The sequence below is a fragment of the Phalacrocorax carbo genome, chromosome 16, assembly GCF_963921805.1.
Source record: "Phalacrocorax carbo chromosome 16, bPhaCar2.1, whole genome shotgun sequence".
Lineage (NCBI taxonomy): Eukaryota > Metazoa > Chordata > Aves > Suliformes > Phalacrocoracidae > Phalacrocorax > Phalacrocorax carbo.
Window position 1 is genome coordinate 10,100,409 of NC_087528.1, and position 14,233 is coordinate 10,114,641.

Consider the following 14,233-nt stretch of genomic DNA (forward strand, 5'->3'; position numbering starts at 1 on the left):
TCTATTTTTACAAACCTTCCATTTCTGAAATCTTTGTTCATTTTACCTGAAATTGGCCAAGGCACTCAAAATTTACAGAGGGGATTGTCAGAAAAGTTGATGTGCACAGAGTATATGAATATAGAAGGTTCATTTTCTTATGAAAAAAAAAGGCTAAAATGTGTCATTTCTCTGGCCCTTGTGAGGATGTCTTATTTCAAGGAGGAGATTCACAATTAATAATCAGAACACCTCGATATTCTACATTCTACTTCTCTTCCTTCTGGGCTGCAAGTCTGGATATCATCAGACAGACAAAGTGAAAATGAATAATCTGTCCTGGGTATGCTGCCTCCTGCCCGTGCCGGCAGCATGGGAACATCTGCTGTCAGAGGAATTTTTTTATTAATTTTTTTCTTTTTATTTTTTTATTAAGGAATCAGAATCCCTAAACTTCTTCCAGAACACACAAATCTCTATTTTGCACCACTTGTCCCTGAGAAGTCTCTCCTCCCATCCCTCCATTCCAGCTGTTAATTTAAGGTTGCAGTTAGGGTGGGGCTGTCAGCAACAGTGAAACACAGGCTGTGTTGAACCATCCTCAAACTTAAAAGAACCCTAAAAAATGGCTGATACGTCTCCATACCCTCTGGTAAGACATTCTGGTACTAAAACATCATAAGAACAAAAATTATACTAAAAGCAACTCAGGCGCCAAGGAAATGTGGGAGTTTGTTGCCTCATTTATTATGAATAGCTGAACACTTATATAGCATCCATGACATGCATCTGTGTCAGGAGCAACAGGGGGAGTTAAGGGCAATCAGCAATTTCTGCAAAAACTGATGTCTTATTAGATGAGGAATATGCAAAGGGATTCCAGGGCACATCATATGCTTCAGCAGGTGTTATTCCCCCACCCCAGTGCTCCTGCTTGGTTTTGTCCTACCCTAAACCAGGCTGAGTGAGTTTTTACCCAGAGACTGTACTGAAGCTTCCCAGGGCAAAAGCACTGACACCACAATGGCATGCTCTGATTCTGGGCTTTCTGCACAGAAAAAGGGATGGAGTACCTTTCCTTAAGTTCCAGAATGCATTTTAATGCAGGAGTGAAGCACTGAGCTGGGTAACTCTTGCTGGTTTCCCTGCAAGATCCCTCCAGAATGCAGCAATTCTTAAAAGATGTTTTGTTCCCCAAACAGAAGTTTAAAACTAGTGGAAGAGAGAAATTAATTTAAAATAAAAGCAATTAGAAAGAACCTAAGGCACAGATCGTGCTCTCCACAGAAACAAAGGGATGAGGGAATGGACAGCTCTGCACGCTGCAGTAGATGAAGGCAATCACAGTGTCTTCAGGTATGAAAAGCAAAGCTGACCCAGTGCAAATTCCACAGATGTTGCAGTATAATTTCTGCCTTCATTCACCCTTTTTATCTGATCAGTAAAGAGACAATTTAACATATTTCCCAGGAATCTCACTGCCTGGAATGGGAATACAAGAAGTCATTTTGATTCTTTCAGCTACTAAAAAAGAACACATCCACCAAAACCAGTTTGTTAAGTCAGAGGGCAATTGGATTTAAAAGATTATCACAGAATGGCAGGGGTTGGAAGGGCCCTCTGGAGCTCACCCCATCCCACCCCCTGCGTGAGCAGGCACCCCCAGAGCAGGGGCACAGGGCCGCGTCCAGGCGGGGGGTGAATGTCCCCAGGGAAGGGACCCCACAGCCTCTCTGGGCAGCCTGTGCCCCTGCTCTGGCACCCGCACAGGGAAGGGGTTTGTCCTCATGTTCAGGGGGAACTTCCCGTGTTCCAGCTTGTGCCCGTGGCCCCTTGGCCTGGCGTTGGGCACCGCTGGAAAGAGCCCGGCCCCATCCCCCTGACACCGCCCTTCAGATATTTATAAGCACTGATGAGATCCCCCCTCAGCCTTCTCTTCTCCAGGCTGAACAAGCCCAGGTCTCTCAGCCTTTCCTCACAAGGGAGATGCTCCAGCCCCTGATCACCTTCGTAGCTCTCTGCTGACTCTCTCCAGCAGTTCCCTCTCCTTCTTAAACTGGGGGGCCCAGACCTGGACGCAGCCCCCCAGATGTGGCCTCACTGGGGCAGAGCAGAGGGGGAGGAGAACCTCCCTCGCCCTGCTGCCCACACTCCTTTCCATGCCCCCCAGGACACCGCTGGCCCCCTTGGCCCCAAGGGCCCGGTGCTGGCTCAGGGTCACCTCGCTGCCCCCCAGCACCCCCAGGGCCTCTCAGCAGAGCCGCTCTCCAGCAGGTCCCCCCCAGCCTGTGCTGGTGCGGGGGGTTGGTTGTTCCTCCCCAGGGGCAGGGCCTGGCACTGGCTCCTGCTGAATTCCCCGAGGCTCCCCCGGGCCCAGCTCTCCAGCCTGCCCAGCCCTCGCTGGGTGCCAGCACAGCCCCTGCTGTGTCAGCCACCCCTCCCAGCTTGGTGCCGTCAGCGAACTCGCTGAGGGGACGCTCTGTCCCTTCGCCCAGGCTGCTGATGGATGCGTTGAGCAGGACTGGCCCCAGCACAGCCCCCTGGGGAGCACCGCTAGGCACAGGCCTCCAGCCGGACTCTGCCCCGTTGATCCGTGACCCTCTGAGCTCTGCCGTTCAGCCAGTTCTCAGTCCACCTCACTGTCCCCTCGTCTGACCTCCTGAGCTCACCTGTGAGGATGTTATGGGAGACAGCGTTGAAAGTCTTGCTGAAGTCGAGGTAAACAACATCCACTGCTCTCCCTTCACCCACCCAGCAGCCATGCCACCATAGAAGGCTATCAGGTTGGTCAAGCATGATCCCCCCTTGGTGAATCCACGTTGACTACTTCTGATAACCTTCTTTTCCTCTACATGCCTGGAGATGACCTCCAGAATTAACTGTTCCATCACCTTTCCCGGGATGGAGGTGAGGCTGACAGGCCGATAGCTTCCCAAGTCCTCCTTGCCCTTTTTGAAGACTGGAGTGACCTTGCCTATCCTCCAGCCCTCGGGCACCTCTCCTGTCCTCCATGACCTTTCAAAGATGATGGAGAGTGGCTTAGCAACAGCATCTGCCAGCTCCCTCAACATATTGGCATATTATGCTTCTAGTATTCACACTACAACAAGCAGTACTTTAAATAAATTAATAGTGAGAATTACACGTATAATTTCAATTAGTCCTGCAGTGAATTTCAGGCTGAGGAAAGTTGCTTTATAGCACATCCTAGTGAAGGACTAGTGAGCATAACCAACCACAGTGTCCAAAGCGGTGCCACCTTGCCCCAAGCCCTTATGTCCTTAGGAGCCCCAAGGACCCAGCAAAATCCAGCCCAAAGCCTGAAATTTAGTTCTTGGCCTCATCTGCATTAGAAAAGCTTTCCTACTGCTGCTTTAAATATACAGCAATCTCTCGTCCTGCAGAGACAGCATATGGCAGTAAGTGATGACTTATACCAGGGTGCCAAATAAAACATCAGGCTCACAAAATTATTTTTGCTACTGTGGCCATGGGCACAGGGAGAGTTTGCTAACCTTCAGCTGGTACTGAGATCCTCTGCTCTTCCACCTCCTCACTCCTTACTTTCACCAACAAACTTTACTCCAAAGTTAGCATGCTCCTGGCATGACTTTTTTTTCCTCCTTTCAAGGTTTCCTACCAGAGCAACCCTACCATCAGCAGATCCATCTTGAATGCTTCTTGCCCTCAATAAAGCCAGAGAGATTCCTGTCTTTCCAAGTTGCTATAGGTGCACTGCTGACAGTGACCTTTCTCAGGCAGCTTCTCTCATTACTCCACAATGATAAAAAGAGGAGAAGGAACAATGACAAATTAAGCAATTCTTTGTTGTTTTTTTCCCCAATTATTGTGATAACTGCTAGAGGGGAAAGATTAAAAACAAGTATTCCTGTTCCATCACAATACATCCTCCTACCCCAAAAAATCCCTCTTCAATGATCATGTAACATTTCTTGACACTGATGTCTAGAAACAAAACACCCAATATCCACTTCCAAAATACATTTAAACTCCAAGCACAGCACACACACAGTTGCACACAGGTGTCAAGTACAGAGAATTACCAAAAAAAATTCTAAGCAAAGTAAAGATCATGACACTTTCAAATGCATCAGCGGTGGTGACCACGTAGGGTACTTGTTCATCTGTCTACATGCACCACTGTGCAACAGCGCAGAGCTTTCTGCAGCCCTTCAAAATAATTAACATGGGCTCTTATCCATGAAAATGTGCATCATATTTCTTTAAAAAGTTGCCAAGGAGCTATAACCTAAAATGGATCGCATTTCTCAGCAACTGGCATCCTCTTTTGCTGACAGGGAAAAACATAATCAGTGCTAACATTTTGTTTCTGAAATTTCTTTTGTCATCACATGTTGACTCACCAGCGCATAGTGTCGGCCTGCAGTTGGCAGCTTTAATTTCCTGCTAGTGCAAACACATGGCCCAGTGCCAAGCCCACAACTTGTCTACCAATGTAATACGTGACGTGTCATAAGCTTACATTTCAATTAAATAAATAGTTCAGATTCTCTGGTTTCAATAGCCACAAACAAAGCAATATCCCTGAGCTAAGTTCTTAGTTTTATCACGCTGAAAAGTAAGGTAAAATCTAAAATGGTAATTTTACAAATCTCATTTTATAGCTCTCTTTTTAAGATATATGACAGGCAGAAGAAACGTTCAGGATGCTTGCAAAACTGCTGCACCAATACGTTTATTTACGTGCCGCTGCCACTGGTGCAACAATATTGCAGGTCCCGCATTTTAATTGCGACAGAAAAAAATGCCCCCAGTTCATCAGCCTGGTAGAACTAACTTGCAGCGACAGCTGCCAGCAGCTTTTCACTGCGTGAATCAGGAATCAACACCATTTCTCCGTAAGAGGAGCTCACAGTGCTAAAGGTTAATTTTTAAAACAATTGGCTAAATTGCTAGAAATTATATGTTAACATCAGCAGCATGAAGGCCTGATCCCTCAAAGCCTGGTCTAATTAGCACAGACAGAGCAGGGAGAAAGTCAGGGCGGACAAGATCACTTTCTGCTGCAAAGAAAGAAGCGACCAGGTTTCTGCATCGGTGAGATGCTGAAGTTGCTTTTATACTTCCAGATATTATCTGCTGCTTTTCCCATAACACTCAGGTGTCCCCTGCAAGGAGGGGGGATCAGGAGCAGCTTTCTCTCACCAGCGGCTGCTGCTTGGTGGGCTGCATCAGCCGGGAAGCTGTCCTTCCTCCGCTGTCCTTTCTCCAGCATCGCCAGCACACTGCCAGCCAGCGGGACAGCATCTGGCTTGAGATCTGCCTTGGGTTTTGGGAGACTCCTCCCGGGCTGCAATTAAAAATGGGCTGGCATGAAGCTTTTTGCACCACCTAGGAGTTTGAAGTTTGTATCCAGTCCCCCAGGAAAGCTTTCTGCTGTGCTAAGGCAGGTATTTCCCTCTTAGGGCTGCTAGGAGGCTTCTCTTGCTTTTAAATTGCTAGGCATGGGTTGCAGGAGGGAGTGCAAGATCTGTGCAAAAGAGGCTCTTTGGTTCTAGCTTTGTACATCACACAACACTTTTCAGTCCCTGTTTTTGACAACGTCTTCAAATTGTATGGTGAGGCAGGGATACCAGGTTAAAGACAGGCTGATAAGTTTGTAACCATTCTTCAAGCTCTATTCCAGCCTTTGGCATCACAGCCCTGGGAGAAAAACCTCCTATTTTCTCTCTTTCAGTATTGTTTCCTGCAAAACAAATAATGTCACAGCAGAAAAGGAGATATTCATGCTCACATATTAAAAGGCACTGCATCGAGATGAATGACTTTTCACACTGCCTTGCAACCCACAACCCCTCTGTGCCTACAGCTGCTGGGAAACATCACTCCAGCAACCCAGAAATCATTAAAAAAAGCATCAGTTTATGTTATTCCTAATGTTCTATACGAATCTGGAAAGATTTGGAAGGTTGAGCTTTTCAATCAGGATATACACTGAAGAGCCAAGAGATAAGATTACCCCTTCAAATGCCAAGAAAATTAAGATTTTCTTCACCCTTTTTTCCTTCCTCCAGAAGTCTCTAAGAGTTCAAGCAGTTAAAGAGGTAACCATTTTGTCCTCAATGAAGGACAAATTATATTTGATCAGTAAAAGGCTTTATCTTTACTGTAGATTGATTCTACCTATTGATTTTCAAAAATTAAAATCTATTCCACTGGAGATCTGCATGCAGTCTAATTAAAGGCACTTTCTCCCTCAGGTGCTTAACACAATGCACAGAATAACACCACTCAGAAAGTTCTGCAAGCTGTGATATTGTACTTGGTTTCACCCGGATTGCAAAGGTGCCAGCGACCAGCAGTCTCAGGAGCAACAGGATGAGGCTTGTTCACATATATCAAATAATTCAGTTATCTGGGAATCAGCTACAGTATGTTGGCTTATTCCCTTGTTCTGTTGTTTAAAAATGCAAAGGACACAGCACTTAAGTATCATTTTATGTGCTGCCACCAGCCTAGCTCCAGAATCATTTCCCATCTTCTGAAAGATCCCGCCACCTCTCTGCCGTCACAGTCACGCTCGGGTTTGGCGCAGAAACGGAGCAGATGCCTGCTGGTCACTGAGCATTGCACCACGTAAACACCTTCTTTTGTTTGGCAGTGCCTGCAAGGGAAAAAACTAGGTGCAAAATAAGAGGTGGGTACCCCTTTGTATTCACAATAATGTTGTAAGGAGACAGGCATGTGAGAGACCAAGACTCCTGCAATCTGAGAAAGGATTTTGTGCCCCAGAAGGGGTGACAGTCATTCCAGGGAAGAAGAGGAAGACACGGAGAGTGCTGGAGGAGGCCACCAAGAGAGAAGAGGTGTTTCCTTAAGACATACGGTTAACATTTCTTTTACTTTCTAATCCTTCTCTCCCAATAATATTTTGGCTTTTAAAGGGTTGTCAGGTTCTTGCCAATAGATGCCTGAAACAAGGAGCCTTTTGGAGAGAACTATAGGATTTAATAGCCTAATTTAACATGTGAGGGGCAATTTTCAAATGCTTTTCCAGGACAGGGAGGTTAAAACCCTGCTAGCCCTGTAATAAAAACAACCTGCTACCAGCTCAGCCTGGATTTGGTCTTCAGGGTGGACTCCAAAAGAAGTGAGACTTTGTACCCCCTTAACAACACATCTCCCTCTCGTCTTCAACACAAAACAACAAAAAGTAATTTCAAAATAATCTTTTCTTTCCTTCCAGAATAAGTTTATTTCTCAGAGCATTTTTGACTGTCAAAGGCCATGGCAACCCAACAGGCTGGTTTCAGGGCTTTTACTACAGGCTTTTTATGCCCATTTGCAGCCTTTGCTCTGGAAACCTGCAGTGACTGAGAGATTGGCTCCCAAGACCTGAGGTCTAAAATTCTCCAATTCAGACCAGCTGCATTATCTAATAACAAGCAACTACAAACTACAGCTTAGCTCTCCAGGGAAAGTTTGCCACAAAACCTTTAGCTAGCTTTTATCTATCTTCCACTTCTCCTTTACTGCATCAGTAAAAACACCCCATGTTTTACACTTTAAACATCAGCATTTCTAGGGTTCAGAAGGTCACAGTAAGGCTCTAGTCAAAATGAACTTAACCGGTCATCTCTAATATTTTACTCCATAAAATCATACTTGTACCATAGAAACATTTATATACTGAAGCTACTAGACAGTGGCTGACTTTTTTAATGCCCAGACATTTTTCCATCAGAAAGATGTGGTTTTAGTAAAATAAATATTTTTATATGGAAAATACCATTTGAAGGGATATTAAAACTATATTTTTAATAAATTAACCTTCATGGAAGACTGAACAAACTTCTGGTTTTAATCTGCGAACATATGCACTCCCTTGGGGAAAGGGGAAGAAACTTAAAAGGTGAAAGAAAATAAAGTCCAGAGAAGGAAAATGGAAAACTCAATACTTGCATTGCCAAAGTGGCACTGGGAATTTACAGCAAGCGTGCTTTTGTTTAGGAACTGCTCTGGGAAGTGCAGAAGGTGGAAGCGTTGGTCCAAGTTTACACAGTAAGTCAGAGGACAAAACTCGGGAAGGCTCAGCTCTGACCATTTATAGCTCCCCTTCTCTGGCAACAGCCACCAGGAGGAACCGGCCTCAGAACAGCAAAGGTTTGGAGCCAAAAGTGGTTTCTCTTACTCTGTGCAGGACTGTTTCACATAAAAACTTGTAGTCACAGACTCTGTCATAGTAGTGGTATCACAGATGTTGCCCCAGCTGTGAACACTCATTCACTTGTGCAAGCTGGGAGAAAAATTTCAAGATGGTTTTAAACCCCAAAATGAAAGGTGAGGAGGCAAAAGTGCACCAATGCCAGCCTTTAGTCCACACCGACTCCTTAATGCTCAGAGGGAACAATACAGAAAATATTCAGACCTGGGCTGCAGTTCCTTCTTATTCATTTCTTTGAGGGTTCATTTATGCTGGATATCATTATTGATCTTGGTTAATGAAGGGTCAAGCCTTTGGCCCCATACTAGACTGCATTTCTAAGGCTGTTAGTGGGAACAGTCTGCTTCAAAGTAGGGATGTACTTTGAAAAGCACCAGAATGCAAAACGTCTTCATGAACTGCCTTTGTTTATCACCCCTCACGGGCTCCAGAACATACTGGCTAAGTCAACAAGAGAGAGCGTTACAAGCAACAACCTTTTTCTTTCAGCTCTGACATCTTTGTGGCATCTGTAAGCCAAGCTCAGTCCTCCCTTGTTCCTAGAATAAGACTGCAAGAGGGACAAGACAGGCGTATTGTTAAATACACCATAACTGATAATAGAATTCAACTTTGTAAGGTCAAAGTTATCCCCAGTGAGAATAAATCAGCCAGATTTCCTTAATTTGCAAGCCAGGAAATTAGAAAACGATTCTTGTTTGTACACAGTGAAATAGTAGAAGCAGTTGAGCACAACTGTTGAACTATGATCACTCTTTCCAAGGCAAAACCACACCGATTTCTACATGATGATGATTCTTCCATTCATGGGAGCTCATTCATCCCACATGGCAGTGTTGAGAAGAGCTGTAAATCTTGATACTTCTCCCAGAAACGACTACAGTTACAAAAGAGCACACTGAAGTGAAAGGATATCGTATTTTTCCTCTTTTTCTTAGGATTCATTTCTGGCTCATCCCTTCCAGGACCAAGTTTTGACAAATCCAAGAATTTCTGACATTGCAATAGCTCATTTTCTAGCCCTGCCCTCAGGTTCCTGATGAGGGTTTCATTACAAGCTCTGTCCTCCTGGTCTTACTTCTCAAGTTTCAAGAATTTGAATGGAGGTGTTTAAATGTACAACTTTTGGAAGGGGGTGAAGGGGAAGAAAACAAAATAAAAAGAATTATCTGCTCTACCATTCCACTTCATCCAGAGACATTTTGCAAGACTGCATAATCCAGCCACCCACTATCAGGCTGCTTAGCACAAATTTGGCTATATTTTTTTCCCTTGCCAAACTGTTCCTGCAGCAGGCCCCTTACTTGGCAGAAACGCTGCTGCTATTCTGGCTGTAGAACACATTTAAGGAGAACACTTTGTTCCACTGCATTGAATTTATTCTCGGCAAACTCTTCCTTCCTGCTCACAGCACTCCCTACTCCGGAAAAACCCACCGACACCAGAGCAGCCCCAGCCTCGGTCCTGGCTCGTCCATCGTCCAACTCCACAGCTCCACCACACCATCTTTTGTTGGGAGTCTTGAACAAGCCCTGTTGATGGAACCACCTAGCCTGAAATAACTCATCTCAATGGGCAGCACGGAAAATGCTCAGCGCAGGACTCATTTCATACGGAGTGACAGGGGCTGCATTTAGAGGCTGATCTCAAGCCCAAACTTGGGTCTCTTTACAGCTATGACAAAGTCATGTGTCTTTCTTCTGCCTCAATTCCCTCAATACAAACCGCACATTATAAAAAATCCTATGAAAGAGATTGCTGGACAGAATCAACGCAGCATTTCTTCTCTTTTTTTTTTCCTCATCAGCTCATCAGGCCTGGAGACTGCTCTAACAGCCTACTCTTCTCCTTGTCCGAGTTATCATCATTCCCATTGAGACATCATGACTAAAAAAGCAGTGGGAAGTGTTTTGAACACAGACCTCTGAAAAGGACAGAATCAGGATTTAGTTTTTGTTTGGGTTTGTTTTTTTTTTAATCTGCAAGAATTACCTGTTGATTCCACCTAGGAATCAGTGAAGTTGCTCATTATTCCTAAAACAAAACTAGAAGGCAAAGGCTTAAATACTTAAATGCCAGTACCAGGTTGTTGGCTTTTAAAATGTCCAGAAGAAAAGTACAGTCAAGTACTCTGCTCCCAAACTCAGTGCTCTTTTATGAGACAAAACCTTGCATTGAAATGAAAGAAACAGATGTGCGTTGCCACAGAAAATGGAATAACACAACTTGTAACATTATCGGTGCTTATATCTAACTTTGCCTTAAAATCATTAACCTTTTTGCAGCTTGCTTTGTGGCGGAGCACTTTCTATTCCACACAATGTTCTTTTGAATAGAAAAGCACTCCCAAGTGAATTTAGCCTAATGAGAGAAATCCTTGAGGACACTTAAAATCATCCATTTATCTTCTGAAAAGAAACAGCATAAGTACATTCCCCCTACTCATTTATAAATTTGCTTCAAGTTTGGTCTCCATGATGAATTTAGACCCAGGCCAGCTCCATTAGCCTTGACTTTGGTGGGTTTTGGTGGCTTGCTTGTTCTCTGGGAATCGGCCTGAGATCCCCCAACAGCTTGCACCCAAAAGCCATGGCACAGCCATTAACTCAGGGTTAACATCAGCTGCTTCACAAATGAACAAGTGATTCAAAGGTTAAAGGCTCTGCATCAATTCTCCTGATAGATCCACACAGAGACTGCCTTAAAGTAATTTGCAGTGATTAATACATGTTACGAGCTGGCAGAACCTGATACGGGCACACGCCGGAATTATGCTTCGATGGGAGAGAGAAGGACCCTGCTGTCAGGGGCAGGCCTGCCTGCTTGATGCATGTGAAAATGTAACTCTTTTACTGCATCATCACTGCATTTCCTGAGCCTGGTAGAATGCAAATAGCCAGCCGAACGTCTCTAAGCCAAGAACCTACTGAGGATGCAGAATAATGTTTGCCTTCTACAGCAGTCAACTATTTTAACACTCCCATCATTTTTATATTTGTATTACTTAGGTGAATGTTACATTTATTGCTGCTCCTGAATCTACCATCCAGACTGGGTTTTGTTCGGGACTATCTAAATTGAACTTCTAGTAAAAAGGCATTTTTTTCATGTTAACATAAATCTTGCTGTTAGGAATAGCAAATTTGTATTCTTCTGTTGAGAAATAACACGATCAGGAGAGCAAATAATGCCAAACTGAATAGCTAGGCTTCATATTCCCAGTTATTAGAAAAGAGAGAGATGCAGTAACTTCAAAGGAAGCACAGAGCCATTCTGCCAAACAAACGTCTTGACTTGAAAAACCAGAATAATTACTAGCACTCCCTTACCTTGTTGACGAAGTCTCAAGTGAGGTTCAGACCCAAATTGCCCTATAAATGCAGCACAGCTTGAGCTCAGACAAGCACCTTAGGAAAACTCTTTGAGAAGTGCTTGAACTTAGTTTCATTACTTATGACTGAAGGTGATGTGGGTTGATTGGTTTCTGAATGAAACCAAATGAGCTGAAATCACCCATTTAAGGCATCACCAGCTCCAGCTAGGTAAAGACCCTGAAAATCAGTGAACCTGATTCCTAAAAGTCAGGATGAACAAAGTAAAGAGAAGATTGGGATGTAAAATTCTACCTATCCTGATGCTGGAACCCTTACACAGTGAACAAATAACTAGAGAAGTTACAGCACTTTAAAAAGGTGATAGTTTAGCAAACAACAAATGTACATATTCCTATTAAGTTTCATACAGTTCTGGGTTGTATGGAGTTTGGGGACATTTCTAGTGAGAACAAATGCATCGGGGATTAGTAAATACTGAAACTACATGAAAGAAACATTAAAGAAATGTCTGTATACACAACAGAGGCTGCAGGAAAACCCTTAATTCTGTCACTACCTAACTTTGACTTGGGAACTCACAGAATCAGTGTAAATCAGATTTTTGCTACATTATTTCTTAACTTTAAAAAAAAGAAAAAGAAAAAAAGGAAAAATAGAGGGGAGAATAATTAGGCAATCCACCACAGGGACCCCCTACCAGCTCTCTGCAGGGCCCTGCCCCTCCCATCCCAAGCCAGGGAAGCTCTGCTGAAGCGCAGCGATCTCGGGGTTAACCACATCTCTGAAGGCTGTCATCAGCTGTCATCCTCGCATGCATCAGCCAGCCAAGGGGACCAGGGGAGGCTCCTCTCCAGAGGGTTTTGCAGCTGTTTATGGACAAGTGCTGAAGGCAGGGATTCTGAAGCCCTGGCTTAGGAGCCAGAATGTGCCTCAGGAGCCACAGACCCTTTTTGGGAGTTGTTGGGGTAGCCACTAATGCTACCCCACACCTCGTTACCCCGTTCCTAACTGCACAGCGTGTGGTAGTTCCACATGCTCCGCAAAGCCTCTTTCCCTCTCCGGCAGCAGAAACTTTGAAAGTTTCTTAAATATGGAGTATCAAATGCTCTCAGCTCTATGTGGACTTTGATTTTCTTCCACAGAGTTTCTGAAGCCTACAGATAAAGCGATGTAAGATATCCTGCCAGAGCCATAAAGCTTCAAACTATACAGATGCTGGTTTTCAGCTGCCTATCTGGGTTGCCTGGATGGATTAAGTATGAGTAAACCCCTCTACCTTGCAGGGAAAAACTTAATGAATTTACACATTTTTTGATGGTTGAAGCACGAGCCAGCGCAGTGTGAACAGCTGGAAGCATTAATGTGCAATAATGTAAAAGTAGTCAAATGCATTATAATGACTGTCACTCAGTCAGCAGTAGCTGTGTAATGTGAATAAGGAACACATTAAATATGTTCTAAATAATTGGCACTATGTGTTTGTATAGGACTAGGGTTGCATATTAAAACACACCTGATTTATTCTTCATAAGCAATGAGTATTTACTACATCTGTGATAGCTGTATAGATTCAAACCTCATTTTTAAAAATGATTAATTGGTATTTAATTAGCATGCATTACCATGCTACTTATATACATCCTAGTTGTGAATGCAAATATAATTCTAATAATTACATAACTAGTTATGCTTTCAAGAGCCTAATACATAATGCAGTGCAGACAGCTTCCCTTGCCAGAGAAAAATAGCATGTAACACACACAGAGTCACATTCAAAAAATGCTTAAATCCTCTTTTCAAAACGGACTTGCGTCTAAAGCAAGAATCCTTAGGCTTTCTAGTGCTTGAGTACAAAATTTATGTGCCTCTGCCGTTCTCAAACCCTGCTACACAGCCCCACAAGCATTTTTGTTCCTGCTGGTTGGCACATGCAAGGCCACGTAAGACCACCAGGCAGCTAGCGAGTTGGTCGGCGCCGTACCTCGAGCTGATCCCATGAGGGTCCAAGGTGTGATTTCTCATCCGAGCACTCCTGTCAGCAGTGTCCAGGTGAGCGCACGCAGCCCGGGGCAGGTCGCACCTTTCAGCCCGCCTGGCTCAAACGCTTCCGTTGGTGGTCTGCCATTCTGCTCGCTCCCCTCTGGGTCCTCTTAATGGCAATGGCAAACTAGGGCGTGAGATCCCACAGCAGATCTAGCTTTGACAGCAAATAACAAGAGGTTTCACAGCTGACTAGCCTGAGCAGAGGGAACTACCACAAGTCAGGACTTGCCGCTGACAAGATCACTATGATATTGTTCAACCCTTTTCCTTCCATGTCATCAGCCGCTCCTTTTTCAGCCGCTTTCTGCAATACATACAAAAACCTCCACCCATGTGGAGGTTGTCTACTGAGCCTGAGCACGGAACAAGTTGCTGGGAGCTGCACAGGAACATTGGAGAGTTGCTTTCCATATTTGTTTTACAGCTTGGACCCTGAAAGGTGTTTCAGTGCCTAAATCCCAGTGATTTTCAATCAAATGTATGATCCTACATCTCTAAGTCCTTTGAAAAATAAGATAAAGTATTTTAAAAGCACATTCAGCAGCTTGGAAAAACTTTTAAATTGGCACCACTTCTAGGAGTAATGAAATTGCCTATCTGAGGGCCATTGCAGGGGTTGGAAAAGGCTCTTCCCTTCACTAAGATATGCCTTCGTTACACTGGTCGTAAA